The sequence below is a fragment of the Pelodiscus sinensis genome, chromosome 9, assembly GCF_049634645.1.
Source record: "Pelodiscus sinensis isolate JC-2024 chromosome 9, ASM4963464v1, whole genome shotgun sequence".
NCBI lineage: Eukaryota > Metazoa > Chordata > Testudines > Trionychidae > Pelodiscus > Pelodiscus sinensis.
Genome location: NC_134719.1, coordinates 45156025 through 45169567, shown reverse-complemented (window position 1 = coordinate 45169567; position 13543 = coordinate 45156025). Strand labels below are relative to the sequence as shown.

Genomic DNA, 13543 nt, shown 5'->3' with positions numbered 1-13543 from the left:
ATTGCACCTCTCTTGCGCAAAAGCCTATGCAAATGAAGCATGGATTAGCATATTGCCGCATTCCATGTGCATAATTAATTAGGGTCCGTTTTTGCACAAGAGGCTTTTGGTTTGTTTTTTTAATATTGTGTTTTATTAGACTTGTAGTTTATGTTTAAGTATAATCTTGACTAAGTATAAAAACTGAGAATAGCTACATTTATCTAAAGACCGATTTTATAATTCTTTTCTTTATTAAAACACACATCATCAGGCTATACTTTTAATTATAGTTGACCATATGAATTCCCAAATACTACATATCCATCTCCACTTAAAATGCTTCTCTCATTTGCATCAGACTATAAAATATGGCATTCCCAAAAATTGCCTTCTCCTGCCGATATCCTCCATATGCAGAGAGCATAGTTAAGCAGTTAAGGAACATGTGGCTGGACACATTGGCTATGTCTAGACTGCAAGCCTTTTTCTAAAGATACTTTCAAAAAAGTCTCTTTCAAAAAAGAGCGTCTAGACTACAACCAGTACTTTCGAAAAAGTAAGCTGCTTTTTCAAAAGAGAGCACCAAGGCAGTCTGGATGTTCTCTTTCGAAAAAGCACAGTTTGCATTATATAGCGTCTTTTTTCAAAAGAGCACTTTTTAAAAAAGGCATTATTCCTCGTAAAATGAGGTTTTCCGTGGTCAGAAAAACTGCCGCATTCTTTTGATTTACTTTCAAAAGAACACGGCAGCAGTCTAGATGCAGGGGAAGTTTTTTTGAAAAAAGCCACTTTTTTGGAAAAAACCTTTTAGTCTAGATACACCCATAGTGTTTCAATTTATATTGCAAGAATACTGATTAGATACATCTTATTGTATACTCCAGAACTAGTACTGGATGGCTACTAACATTTCATCTCATTTCCTTTTATTTGTAATCATATTTTGGTGGTATTTAACCGATCCTTGCATTGGTATATCAAAAGACGTACATGCCATTCAATTTTTGTTGGTAGTTAATCAGTTTCTTTTAATGATAAAATATTGTAATGGAATAAAAGGTTTGTGGTGAAAACCAGATATCTAAGTTGATAATGATCGTGTGGTTGTAGGCTGTAAGCCTCTTCCCCTGCCGTCTAAGCTTTAAAAAGAATTCACTATTATTTTTCAATAATATGGGTCATTTCAGGTCACAATATCTAATCAAAATATTTTTGATGGACACTTACCTTAGGCTATGCTGTGTGGTTAGTTAATTTTGTACTTTATATAGCACCTTTTATCCAAAGTGGCCTGATTAGAGGACCTCACCTAAGCATGAAGTCTTCGCTTGTGGGTTCTCTCTCTGACCTTGAATTATATCTGAGCTTCCTAAGGAGGTATGGAAAATACACTCTGAACTTGGGATGCCTAGCTTTCAGCTACTTAAAGTACGGTTGTCACATTTTTGAGTGCACTTGCATAATGGGGTGGGGGCTCTGTAGAAGATCTGTTCATCCACCATGGCTTTTCTAGCCACAAAAGCATGTCTGCTAGGCCTGGGACAATAGGCGATTGTTATGGACTAGCAGCACCTGAATATGTCATACCTGGGAAGATCAAAAGAGTAACTGTCTTCAGGCAAACTGGTTTTATCCACCTTCTGTGCAGAGGCCAGGTGTTTGGAGTAGTGCAAAATATCCAGATACAGAACGAAGACACTAAGGCTTAATTATTCCAGCCCCCAGAAAGCAGCAGTAGCGATGTTGGTAGGAGACACTCTCCTGCTGACATGGCTCTGTCACCACTGGTCCTTCAGTTGATGTAGCTTACATCACTCAGGGGTGGCTTTATTCACACCCTTGAGCAACAAGCTCTCTCCTGTTGGCTTATTGCCCGCACTAGCAGCAGTGCGTAGGTACATTTGAACAGCTGTAAACTGCTTTGTGGCTGTAGCTTGTGATGGTCATACTAGTTTAGAAAGAAAACAGATTGTTTGGGTCATGAGAAGTCTCTTAGTGAGAGAGAAAGCGGGTGGGGAAAGGGAGGGAATTTGCCCAGCTAGGGAAGAAGTCTCCATGTTCCAGGGCAAGCCATGCACTGGGAAGATGGACTCTGGATAACCCAAGGGAGTCTGACCCTCTACAAGGGATGCTCTGGAGTGGTGAGTAAACTGAGGCAGGGAAAGCATAAGGGTTATTTTTGTAATGATCTATATATTTCTCATGTGATTGAGAAAAGGGGCAATGGCATGGCACTCTGTGCAAAATATCAGTGTGTTATCTATGACATCTACTACTAGCCTGCTGAGAAAGTTAAATGGTAACCTAGGGTATGTTTAGACTACATGGTTTTTTCGAAAAAAACCAGCCAAACAAACAAAAAAACACCCTGCCTTTTTTTCGGGGGGGAGGGAGGGGGGGCAAAAACAACAAAAAAAAAAACACTTCACCTACATCCACACTTCAATGGGAATCAGGAATAGGGGAGTATAAACTAGAGGGGGAGAGTCTGAGAAATAAGTGAACACTGGCAGCTGAGTCACATGGTCATCGTTCTTATTAGAGGTTGCTAGACAGAGAGTCTGCATTCCAAGTATGTGCATGGAGGACCCTAGAGTAGGATAGTGCTAAGGCTATGTTCATCCTACAAAACCTTAACATGTGCAGAGGCAGGATTCCCCTTGCAGAAGTCTGGTGGGTAACTGCCAGGGGCAGCCAAGCATGTCTGTGACAGTTTGTAGCTTAAGTTGTTTGTTCAGGTTCAGTGACTGCAGGGGGAAAGAACGGTGGTTGTTTGTCATGAGAAAAGGACCTTTCTACATGCATTATGGTGGCTAAGAGCCTGACCTAATTCTTTGCAGGCATAGGGCACCCTGCAAAGAGGAAGTTGGTGGCTGGCCAGCCACACTGACAGCGCTAGGAAACAGAAAAATACAGAAGCCATTCATTCAGAAAGTCAGATGTTTTTCATGCCCTTAGGTTTTAAGCCACATGTATTTAGAAATCAAACATGTTATAGCCATACCTTTGACAAGGGTCATTCTGGGTATGTCTACACAGAGGAAAAAGCTGCACAGCTAAGCCCTACAACTCTGGAAGCAATGAGTCAACGAGCTTGAGCCAACGGACTTAGGCTAACAGGATTCACGCAGCAGGGCTAAAAATAGCAGTGTAGATATTCAGGCTCGGGCTAGAGGGAAGAGGGTTCTTGGAGCCCAGGCCCCATCCCAAGGCCCAGTGAGTTGTTTAAAGGCTTTTTTCTGGGAGGAGAGTTGTTTCACAGATGTACACTCTCTGGTGTTTAACCTAATGTTAAACTCTACAGTGGTAGCCACTAGCCACTGTAATATGCAATTGGCCTCTGTAGGGTAATTTTACTTATTATAGACTTCTGGGGAGTTTACTGTGTTAATGGGGGAGATCTCCACTTCTGTGCACTTGCAGGGCTAAAAGGCAGATTACTGGTTTGTCTCACGCACCTCTGGATTTCTTGTCAGTTTATAGTGTCAGCCGCTGTATTGACCAGTTCAAACACTAATCACAGTGAGCTGAATCCTGACCTTGCTGCTTTGTAGGCTCAAAGTTCAGGCACGGTTCTGCAGTTGAGCAGGAATCTGCACTCAAAGGTCACTAGTCAGATCCCAAGGAAAAACTGCCTTCTCAGCAATGGCTGTGGGAGTATTCTGCTGCCACCCCACTCGTTTCCCTATTCTGAAGGTGGAATATGTTCCTTCATTCCCCTGCTGCCATGTCTTAGGAATGGAGATTCTAGAGGAGATGAAAGACCTCCTTGCCTTGCCCTGAAATGCCAGATCTTAACAATGGCTCTAGTATAGGGCTGTAAGTCAAGGATGACCAGGGCTCAATCTGGCCCCAAGATAGAAGGAAGGATGGCCTGCTGGTTTTGGCACTAGCCTAGGATTTTGGGAGAGAAGGCTTCAAGTTCCTCCTCCACCACAGGCTTCCCATGTAACCTTGGGCAAGTCTCTTAGCCCCTCAATGCTTCCATTTCCCATCAGTAAAATGGGAATAACAGCATTGCCCTGCCTCATGGGGTGTTGTCAGGGTAAGCACATTAAAGGTTGCTGTGATGGATGATCTTTGCTAATTAGGTTCTGTAGATAGCTTTTCTCCCTCCCTAGTAACATGAGGGTGGGGGACAAAGAAGAGCCCACTGAGTCATCCCAACTTGCCAGAAATGTTTTATGAGGTTCTGTCCAAATTTTCCATTGCTGCCCTCTTGTTTCCCCATCAATCAATAGAGCTCCCCTGTACAGGAGTAAGGGATCTGCACTTCCCCCATGATTTTCCCTTCTGCAATTTGACATTTAAATCTCCTATAATGTCACATGGACAAAAATAACATGCATGGACCAATGGGATACCGACATAGTGCATAAACTAAGTTGCAATATGCTCATAGACCCTGGGTCACAGTGAGACCCGATGTAAACAGGAGATTCATTCACATGGATGGACTAGGCCCTCCTACTCTGCATTTTCCCCTATGTATTCAGTGGTTAGTATCTGAAATGTGTGTGAGGGGTTAAAGTAAGAGGAAGCTGGGTTGCAAAATTCCCTTTTGTCTGCTAAAAAGCTTCCCTGCCTGTCCCTGGCTTGGGGAGTACAACGTTCCCCCTTCCCCCCCCCCCTTTCAGAGTGAAGAAGCAGCAGAATAGAAGAGGGGATCATTTCTTCTGGCTTCACATGCTGGGGAACACAGATTCTGGTGGCTTGATGCACTTTTGTTGATATTATAATAGAACATAACTTGCCTCCAGCAAGTTAGTTAAATGTCAGGTCCAATTATATTTTGGCACAAACTCTTCCTCCTCTAGCATTGTAGAATGGTAGAAAATTGCACTAGCAGTTTAAACATTTTCCAGGGGAAAGAGAATCCCCTCATCTGTATTTTTTGTTTTGTTTTAAAGATTTTGCACCCTGGCCAAGTGAAAATGATAGTCACATAAATAACACAGATCTGAGCAGGCACATTTTGTTTGGGTGTCTATGAGCTTGCTTGAGGGACATCCATTCCTTTTTATATACCTTTCTTCTCTTGTCCTCCTATGGAACATGCTGTGATCAGAAAATAATGTGCTGCTAATCTTCATGCATCATCAATTCTGACCCAAAAAACACTAATAGCGGGGAGCTCCTATGTCTTCAACCTCTGATTAGCTGCTCCTATGTTCCATTACCAACACACCAGCAGGGTACTGGTCATTTTACAAGAAACCAGTAAAAAGTAAATGTTGGCATCATGGAAAATATGGCAGGTGAGTTCTGTCACCATTTTTTACCAAACATAATTTGACACTTTAGCAAAGATTAAACCAAGTCTGAGGCTAGATCTACACTGCAAAGATAAATCAGAAAAAGAAATGCAATTTGCGGTACACAAATTGCGTGTCTTTTTCCGCTTTACTGTCAAAAGAGGCTTTTCTGAAATTTGGCATGTCTACACGGTGCCACATTTTGGAAAAAAGTCCTCTTTCAGCATATCCCTTTTTCTTCATAAAAATGAGGTTTACAGGGATGGCGAAAGAGTGTGCCACTTTTCTGAAAATTTTTCCAAAAAAGGGAACACTTTCCTTGGATGTGGCATTGCTTTTCCAGGATACCTCCAGTATCCCGGAAAAGCGCTGCAATCTAGATGAAGACTGAGAGAAGATAGCTCTCCCAGTGTGCTGATTACAGACTCGCTGCCCAAATTACAGGAATTGGCCTGGATTGTACCTGGTGCATATGGAGCTACCCACGATACCTGGCAATGGCTAACTCCCCATTGTGTGAAAGAATAGTGGACTAAACACACTCTTTTTCTTATGTGCTGGTTAGTGTTGTTGTTAAGTGATCATTTGCCATGCTGATTTTTAACTAATGGATATAAAAACATTCTCTAATTGGTACTAAAGAAATGAAATGATTAAAAACTCGGCTACCCCCTGAAGTTCCTTTAAAATAGTGGGGACAGGGTGAGGGAAGAAGAGGGAAGAGCAGAAATGGGATGGGGGGGGGGGACGCTTGGACTCCAAGGACTCTTTCCATTGCTTGAACAGAGGAAAGAACTAGACTTTCAGTAGCCAGTATGAGGCTTGTACCTATTGGAGACTTTATTTAAAAATTAATATTGTTTGTTAAATGAGTGAGGTCAATTCTGAACAGAAACGTGCAAGTTAGCTATAGTCTTAGCCTGAGGCGATTTTAATTGAAAAATATCAGACAAGACTTACCAAGTAGGGAGAGGATGTAATGCTATTAAGTAAGAATACCCTTTCCCCTGATCTTAATGTTGACAATGATCCTGCCATACACAGTTGTGCTTGATGGTCTTGCTTGCAGATTTCAACAGCTCAAATATTCTTGTCAAAATGACAGTTTTCTGATATTCACTAAGGGTGCGTCTAGACTACAGGGTTTTGTCGACAAAAATGGACTTTTGTCGACAAATCTATACCTGCGTCCACACTGCCTTTGAGTTATGTCGACATAACATCGACAAAACTCAGCAGTTTTGTCGACGTATGTAAACCTCATTCTACGAGGAATAACGCCTTTTGTCGACAGAGTTCTGTCGATAGAAGGCATTATTGCATCTACACTGTCCTTTGCATCCACACTGTTATGTCGACAAAGCGGCTTGCTTTGTCGACAGAACTGGATGTTGTCTAGATGCTCTTTGTCGACAGAAGCTTTGTCGACAGTATCTGTCGACAAAACTTCTGTCGACAAAACCCTGTAGTCTAGACATACCCTGTAGTATGTAATGGATCAACACACTCAGCCTGAGAAAATAACTACATGTTTTTCCCATTAACTATGTGGTAGTATCTGTACTTTCTAGGGCCTAGTCTACACTGGAGTGAAAGGTGGACTTAAGAGATGCAACTCCAGCTAAATTAATTACATATCTGGAGCTGATGTATCTTAAATCACCATCCACACGTTGGGAGGTTGATGGGAGCAAACACTCTTGTCAGCTTCTCTTATTCCTCATGAGGAGCAGGAGTACCCATGCTGACAGGGGTGCTCTGTAAGTTCAAATTAGCGAGTCTTCACTAGACTCACTAAATCAAACTTTGGAAGATCGACCACGGCAGCATCCCTCTTCTGTGTAGTATAGATGTGATCTAAGTGAGTTATATTTTGTGCTTATGCATGATTATGAAGAAGAAATGCACTCACTAATGTAAGTTTAATGTGCATACATTTCAATTATTGTACAGATAATTAATATTTCTAACATTAGCAATAAAATCTCTTATTTAATTTGTCTTGGAAAATTAACATATTTTACTTCAGCGTGTATCCCAAATCCTGCATACAGTCATCACACATAATAGGCTTAAAAAAATAAAATTTACAGCTGAATCTTATCCTCAGATGCATGTTCCGCACTAATTAACCCAATTTAGTTGTTATATAGTTCAAGATGCTCTGCTTCTGCCACTTATACGCTCTATTTAACTCTTTTCAGGCAGAAAACAATGTGAATATATGCAAGCAAGCTCCTGCATATGTTAGTCTAGTGCATCGCCCATTGTTTGATGCATGTGGTGGATGCAAAGTGATTATTGTAACTGAGTAGAAAATTATTGTTCTCTGCTTTAAAAAAAATCACACATTTTCTAATACACTATGTTCCTACAAGTGAGAGACTGGATCTATGCAAAACAACAGATATGTACTTAAAATTCAAATTTAAAAATAAACACTTTTCAAAATGATCAAATCTGTATAATTCTGTATAGTGAAATCTATCTGCACACTTGTAAAACACATTCTTTATAAGTTGCATTGATAGACTCTCTAAATGAATTTAAATGTTTGGAAACACTGCAGCAAATATATTTTAATGCCAAAAAAATGGTGATTTATATCCCAGACACTGATCTGGTAAGTAAATGTAACTAAGTGGTTTTTACCTATGAAAGCTGTTAGTCTTTCAGGTGCAATAGGACTCCTCATTGTTGTAACTATACCCCTAGTACAGTTGAATAGAATTGTGTGGATGGCAATATAATTCCTTGTACACTCAAACAAGATTTGTGTGTCTGTATTTCTGCTGGGATTTTCCACCTTTAACTTGGAGAATGAGATGTCATCTTTTTTTTCCTGAGTGTGTGCATGTGTGTGAGTGTGTATAATCACTTTAATAATAAGCTTTCAGAATAATTACAATGAATTCTCCAAATTCTACATGTGCATATTATGTCTACATGAATTCTGAGTAACTGCAAATTGCATATGAACAAAAGCTTCTATTATTTATTTGGATTCATATAAAAAAAAAAAGGCATGTTGGTTTTTTTAAAAAAAATCATGGTATCATCCAAACAAAAACTGGTTGATTTGTAGAAAACATGATGGAATGACAGGCCTGCATATGGAAATGCTCCTTTTTACACAGAACAGTCATACTTGTCACCATTAAGAGCTTTACAGTTACACATGAAAGTATCTAGTGTTACAGTGGTGTTCCATGGATTACATAAAAGGAATACCCCAATTATATGAGAGAGAAATGTTTTTCTTTGTCATTAATTATGTGGAAGCCAGGCTTCTGCTCCTGGGAAGATGTGCAGACATGCAGAACTTGGAACTGTGGAAGCAGTGCTGTTTTGACTCATGTTATCCCTGGCCATACTGTTTCTAGTACACTAGCTCAAGCAGATCAAGCACATTCGCATCTCTTACATCTCCACCCAGGCTATGTCTACACTACACTACACTGTTCTTCCAGAAAAAACTACGCACATTGTGTACCCCCCTCCTCCACCCTGAGGCCTACCCCCCCCCCATCAGCCCCTTCCCTTGAGGCCCTTGTTCCACTCCAGTCCCCTGCCCATCGCTTGCTGCCAGCACTCAAGAAGTAAAGGGCAGTGGGACGTGGGGTGGATTTGGTGAATGCCAGGAGGTGGGGGCCTCAGAGCAGGGGTGGAACAAAGACGGGGGAAGAGCAACGTGGGCAGGCTATGGGGGAAGAGTGAGAGGGGGCCTCAGGACAGAAAGCAGGCAGGGTCATGGCCCAGGCATCTGTGATCTCAAAGATCAACAACTTTTGGGGGAGGCTTAGTATCCCCTGGCTTATTAAACCTGCCACCCATTAACCTGATTAGCTTTAGGTATTTGAGTTTGAAACTTAGCTTTGGTGTCATTATGAGCTTTACAGCAAGTACATATAAAGTATCTTTCCCTAGAATACCTGGGTGCTCTTCATATGATTAGAACTGCTGCAATACAGTGCTTTCAGAAAGGGAAGCTGTATGCTGCACTCTGTCAAAAGGGTCAAATGAACTTTCTTAAGGAAGTCTCAGAGGGGTAAGCGTGTTAGTTTGTATCTTTAAAAACAACAAGTAGTCCACCTTAGAAATTAACAAATATTTTAGGCCATGGGCTTTTGTGGGTAAACTTCACTTCATCTAATTTAGTGGAATCTAATGAAGTGGGGTTTACCCACAAAAGCTCATGGTCTAATAAGCCCTGGTCTATAATATTTTGAGATAACTCCCCCTTATTTCGAAAAAAAAAACAAGTGAAGTGTGCACAGTACCAAGCCCATTATTTTGAAATAATGGGCTTGTCATTTCAAAATAGTAACTCCTGTTTGTCATGAGGAATAACGCTTATTCCAAAACTGTTATTTCAAAATAGCGTAAGTGTGGATGATCAGCTGCTGCAATTTCAAAATAATTGGCCTCCAGAGGCCTCTCATAGCTGCACTTGTGGCTGCTCTGGCCACACACCTGACAACTCTACTGCTCCCCTTCTCCTGCAGACTTTAAAGCTGCAAGGAGAAGGGAAAGGGCTTGTGGCACTAGGAGAGCCCTGCTAGCCCATGCCACACAGCACCCTTGAGTGGAGCCATGAGTGACTCCAGCACTTGCTCTCTGCCCCCCTCGGCTGCCAGCACCCTCTGATGCCCCCAGCTAGGGGTGAAAGAGAGCACATGCCTGGGCTGGTGCAGTGATCCTGGATCTCATTGAGGGCTGGGGAGGAGGCCAACGTCCAGGATCTCTGCACCAAGAAGAACAATGCCGATGTCTATGGCCAGATGGCTGCTAGACTGGCAGAGAAAGGGCACACCAGGACTCTGGACAAAGAGGAGGGGAACTCAGTAGTAGTGTCTCTGTCAAGTGGCTTCTGCTACTCACACACACCTCCCCCAACACACACGCACCCTTCAGAAGGAAGCCAAGTTGCTAGTCCCCATCCCGCCCGTGCCTTCTTGTCCTTGGAATGTGGGGGTAGTGATGCTCCCCTGAGACATCCGTGCCCCTGCAGGAAAGTGCCCACTATGTAGGCAACAGATGGCCTTACTAGAAGCACATTGCCATTGTCTAAACCGAGGCCTTTGGTGTTGGCTCAGAGATTAGGGCTAGGATTCATGCATAGTGTCTCCTGGGATGACTGCCCTTGTCACTTTTCTTCACAGCTGGGCCAGCTATGAGTGTGGCAAGTCCACCACCATCTTCCTGATGCTGTGAGATCCACCAGAGGAACAGTTCCTCATCCAGGGTTTCGATATGGAGTACTGAGAGCGGGCTGCTGACCACAAGGAGCACCAGGCTGACCAGGAGAAGAGGAAGGACATGTGGGAGCAGCTGTCATGCCAGCATGATGCTATGTACTCCTTAGTAACATCAGTCATGACCTCTTTTATGGAGTGGGCCACCAGACACCTTCCTGCCCCTTCCCCACCAACTCCCTGCCCAACTACCTTCCTCCAACTACTTGCCCAACTCCCCTGCACCCACGCCCGCTCCCTGGTTTCTCCTCCTAGCCCCTCACAGGTAGCCGAAATCTCCCAAGATACCTGAGGCAGGTGCCAGTCCCAGCTCTGTCCCTGAGGCCCCCTTCCCATTCCTCTCCCCTGCTCCCCCATTCTGGGTTCTTTCCCCAGTCCCTCCCCTGTTGTATAACCCCCAGTAAAAAAACAGAGTCCTTTTCTTCTAAACAAAAAGACTTATTTGTTTGATCTTCAGGGAATGGGGAGAAGGAAGGGCAGGGAAAAGAAGGGGTAGGGGAGGAAAGGCACACAGAGGCAATGAAGGGGCCCCTTGTGGAGAGGCCCAGGGGATAGTCTCACTGGTGGCCTTGGCTGAAACTCTCCCTCAAGGCCTTCTGGATGTGCTTGCCCAATGGCACTGTTGTCTGGCTGCTCGTAAGCCCTAGCCAGCCAGTCAGTCTCTGCCCCCCATGCTGGCCAGAAAGTGTCCCCTTCCTCTCATATATGTTGTTCAGCTCACAGCAGGCTGCCACCACATAGGGGATATTCCAATCACTGAGGTCCAGGCAGGTGAGGAGATTTCTGAACCTCCCCTATAGGCAGCTGAAGCCACACCTAACCAATATGCGGCACCTGCTGAGCCTAGTATTGAAGTATTCTTTAGTGGAGTCTAGGCTGCCCGCATAAGGCTTCATCAGCCAGGGGAACAAGGCATAAGCTGCATCGCCCAGGATGCACATGGGCATGTCCATGTCTCTGACCCTGATGGTGTGGTTGAGGGGAAAAAAATGCCAGCGTGCATCCTCTGGAAAAAGCTCAAGTTTCAGAATATGTGGTCATCATGAACCTTCCATGACCAACCAACATTTAGGTCTGTGAATTGGCCCTTGAGGTCCACCATGGCCTGCAGCACCATTGAAAAGTACCCTTTTCTACTGATGTAGTCCAAGGCATGGGGGTCAGAGGCCAGGATCTGGGTGCTGTCTATGGCTCCCGTGCAGTAGGGGAAGCCAATAGCAGCAGAGCCAGAGATGATTGGGTCAGCGTTACCCAGCGGGATGACTCTACACAGCAATATAGTGTTGATAGCCTTGGCTACCTGCATGAGTATGACCTTGACCATGGATTTCCCCATACAAAACTGGTTCCATGTGGAATAGTAACTGTCCAGCATGGCGAGCTTCCACAGGGCGATATCAATGTTCTTCTACAGGGGGATAGCGGATCACATACAGGTGTCCCATCGCCTAAGGGCAGGGGAAAGCCACTTGCAGAGATCCAGGAAGGTGGCCTTCCATGTGCGGACGTTCTGGAGCCACTGCTGGTCATCCCATCACTGCAGGATGATGCTGTCCCACGGAACTGGTCTTCCTCCACCAGAAGCGATGTTCCACAGTGTTCAGAGGATTATAGATCATTTGGTGCATCAGGAGTGCCAGGGCCTGGCTGAAGAGGTCCCCCTGTACCAGCTGGTCATTGTGGTCCTGGATCACCATGCAGGCAGTGTGGATCAACTGAGCCATGAAGTGCAGCACCAGGCCCGTGAGCCTGGTACTGCTCCAGGTCCATGATGTCAGTACTGTGGCATCCGCAAGAGCAACCAGAGCACATGGCATGAGTTTGGTGTCCCACGAGGGGGGAGACAGTGGGGAAGTGGCGTGTGAGACATGGCTGCAGAGAGGAGCCCTTTTAAGCACGTCTCATCTAGCCTCAGGAAGCGGCTAGGCTATTTCGATCTTGCCTTGTAATATGGATGAGCTCTTTCAAAATAGTTATTTCGGGAGTTATTTCAAAATAATTTCCTAATGTAGACATTCCCTAAGGTGCTAGAAAGCTCCTCATTGTTTCTTAAAGAAGGCCATCATCAGAATCTGGCTTTTCAGCTTTAGTTGTATAGGCTGAATTGATCCTTTTATTACTAGAGATCCTTAGTTAAGTTCCCAGTGTTAGTTATGTAAACTTTTAACCAGAAATTATGGCTTAATGTAAAATTTTCTGGTGAAATTCTATGATTGCTGTATGATAGTCCCTTAAATCTGTGAATCAGAGGAATAGTAGCCAAGAGACTAATTGCTAAAGGATTCCAACTCCTTTAATTAGTAGAAAAAGTCTGAAAAAGGAGACACGTCTCACATTATGCTGTAAAAAGACAAAGGGGAACACAGCACCACTCATTAATTTGATCTAACTTACCATGCTCAAAGGTGTGAAAAGAGCACCCCTCACCCAAGCACCCCCACCCAACTATGCACATTAGTGCTATGTTGTCAGGAGATGCTTCTAGCTGAGGTGGAGTAATTATGCCAATAGATGAGCACTCTCCTATTGGCACAGTGTGTCTTCACCAGAGGTGCTACAGCTGGACAGCTTCATTAGTGAAGCTTCACTGATGAAGGACTGTAGTGTAGATTTGCCTTGAGGATACAATTTTCAGAAGTGCCTAATTAATTTAGGAGCTTAAGTCCCATTTATAAAAGGAATTTAGGAATGAGACTTGAGTTCCATTTAGGTTTTTTTTACTCCAAATCAATATAAGAATACAGGCAGTCCCCGGGTTACGTACAAGATAGGGACTATAGGTTTGTTCTTAAGTTGAATCTGTATGTAAGTCGGAACTGGAGTCCGGGGAGCAAAGCCTCTGAGGACACCGGCAGTGGGACAGCCGCGGCGCGTCTGGGCTGTCCCGCTGCCAGCGTCCTCAGAGGCTTTGCTCCCCGTCTCCCTGGTCTGCTGGTCTGCTGAAGACCAGCAGACCAGGGAGACGCGGAGCAAAGCCGCGGAGCACGCGGGCAGTGGGACAGCCCAGACGCGCTGCGGCTGTCCCGCTGCCGGTGTCCCCCGTCTCCCTGG

The 13543-nt window shown here is 44.0% G+C and overlaps 1 long non-coding RNA gene across 1 annotated transcript in view; it reads left to right on the top strand.

Moving 5' to 3' along the window:
- Nucleotides 1-13279, top strand: part of LOC112544211 (uncharacterized) — a 64380-nt gene extending 51101 nt beyond the window's left edge. The window contains exon 4 of the long non-coding RNA XR_003087533.2: nt 10400-13279. This is a non-coding gene — a long non-coding RNA (uncharacterized LOC112544211). The remainder of the gene's footprint in view (nt 1-10399) is intronic.
- Nucleotides 13280-13543: the final 264 nt, after the last annotated feature.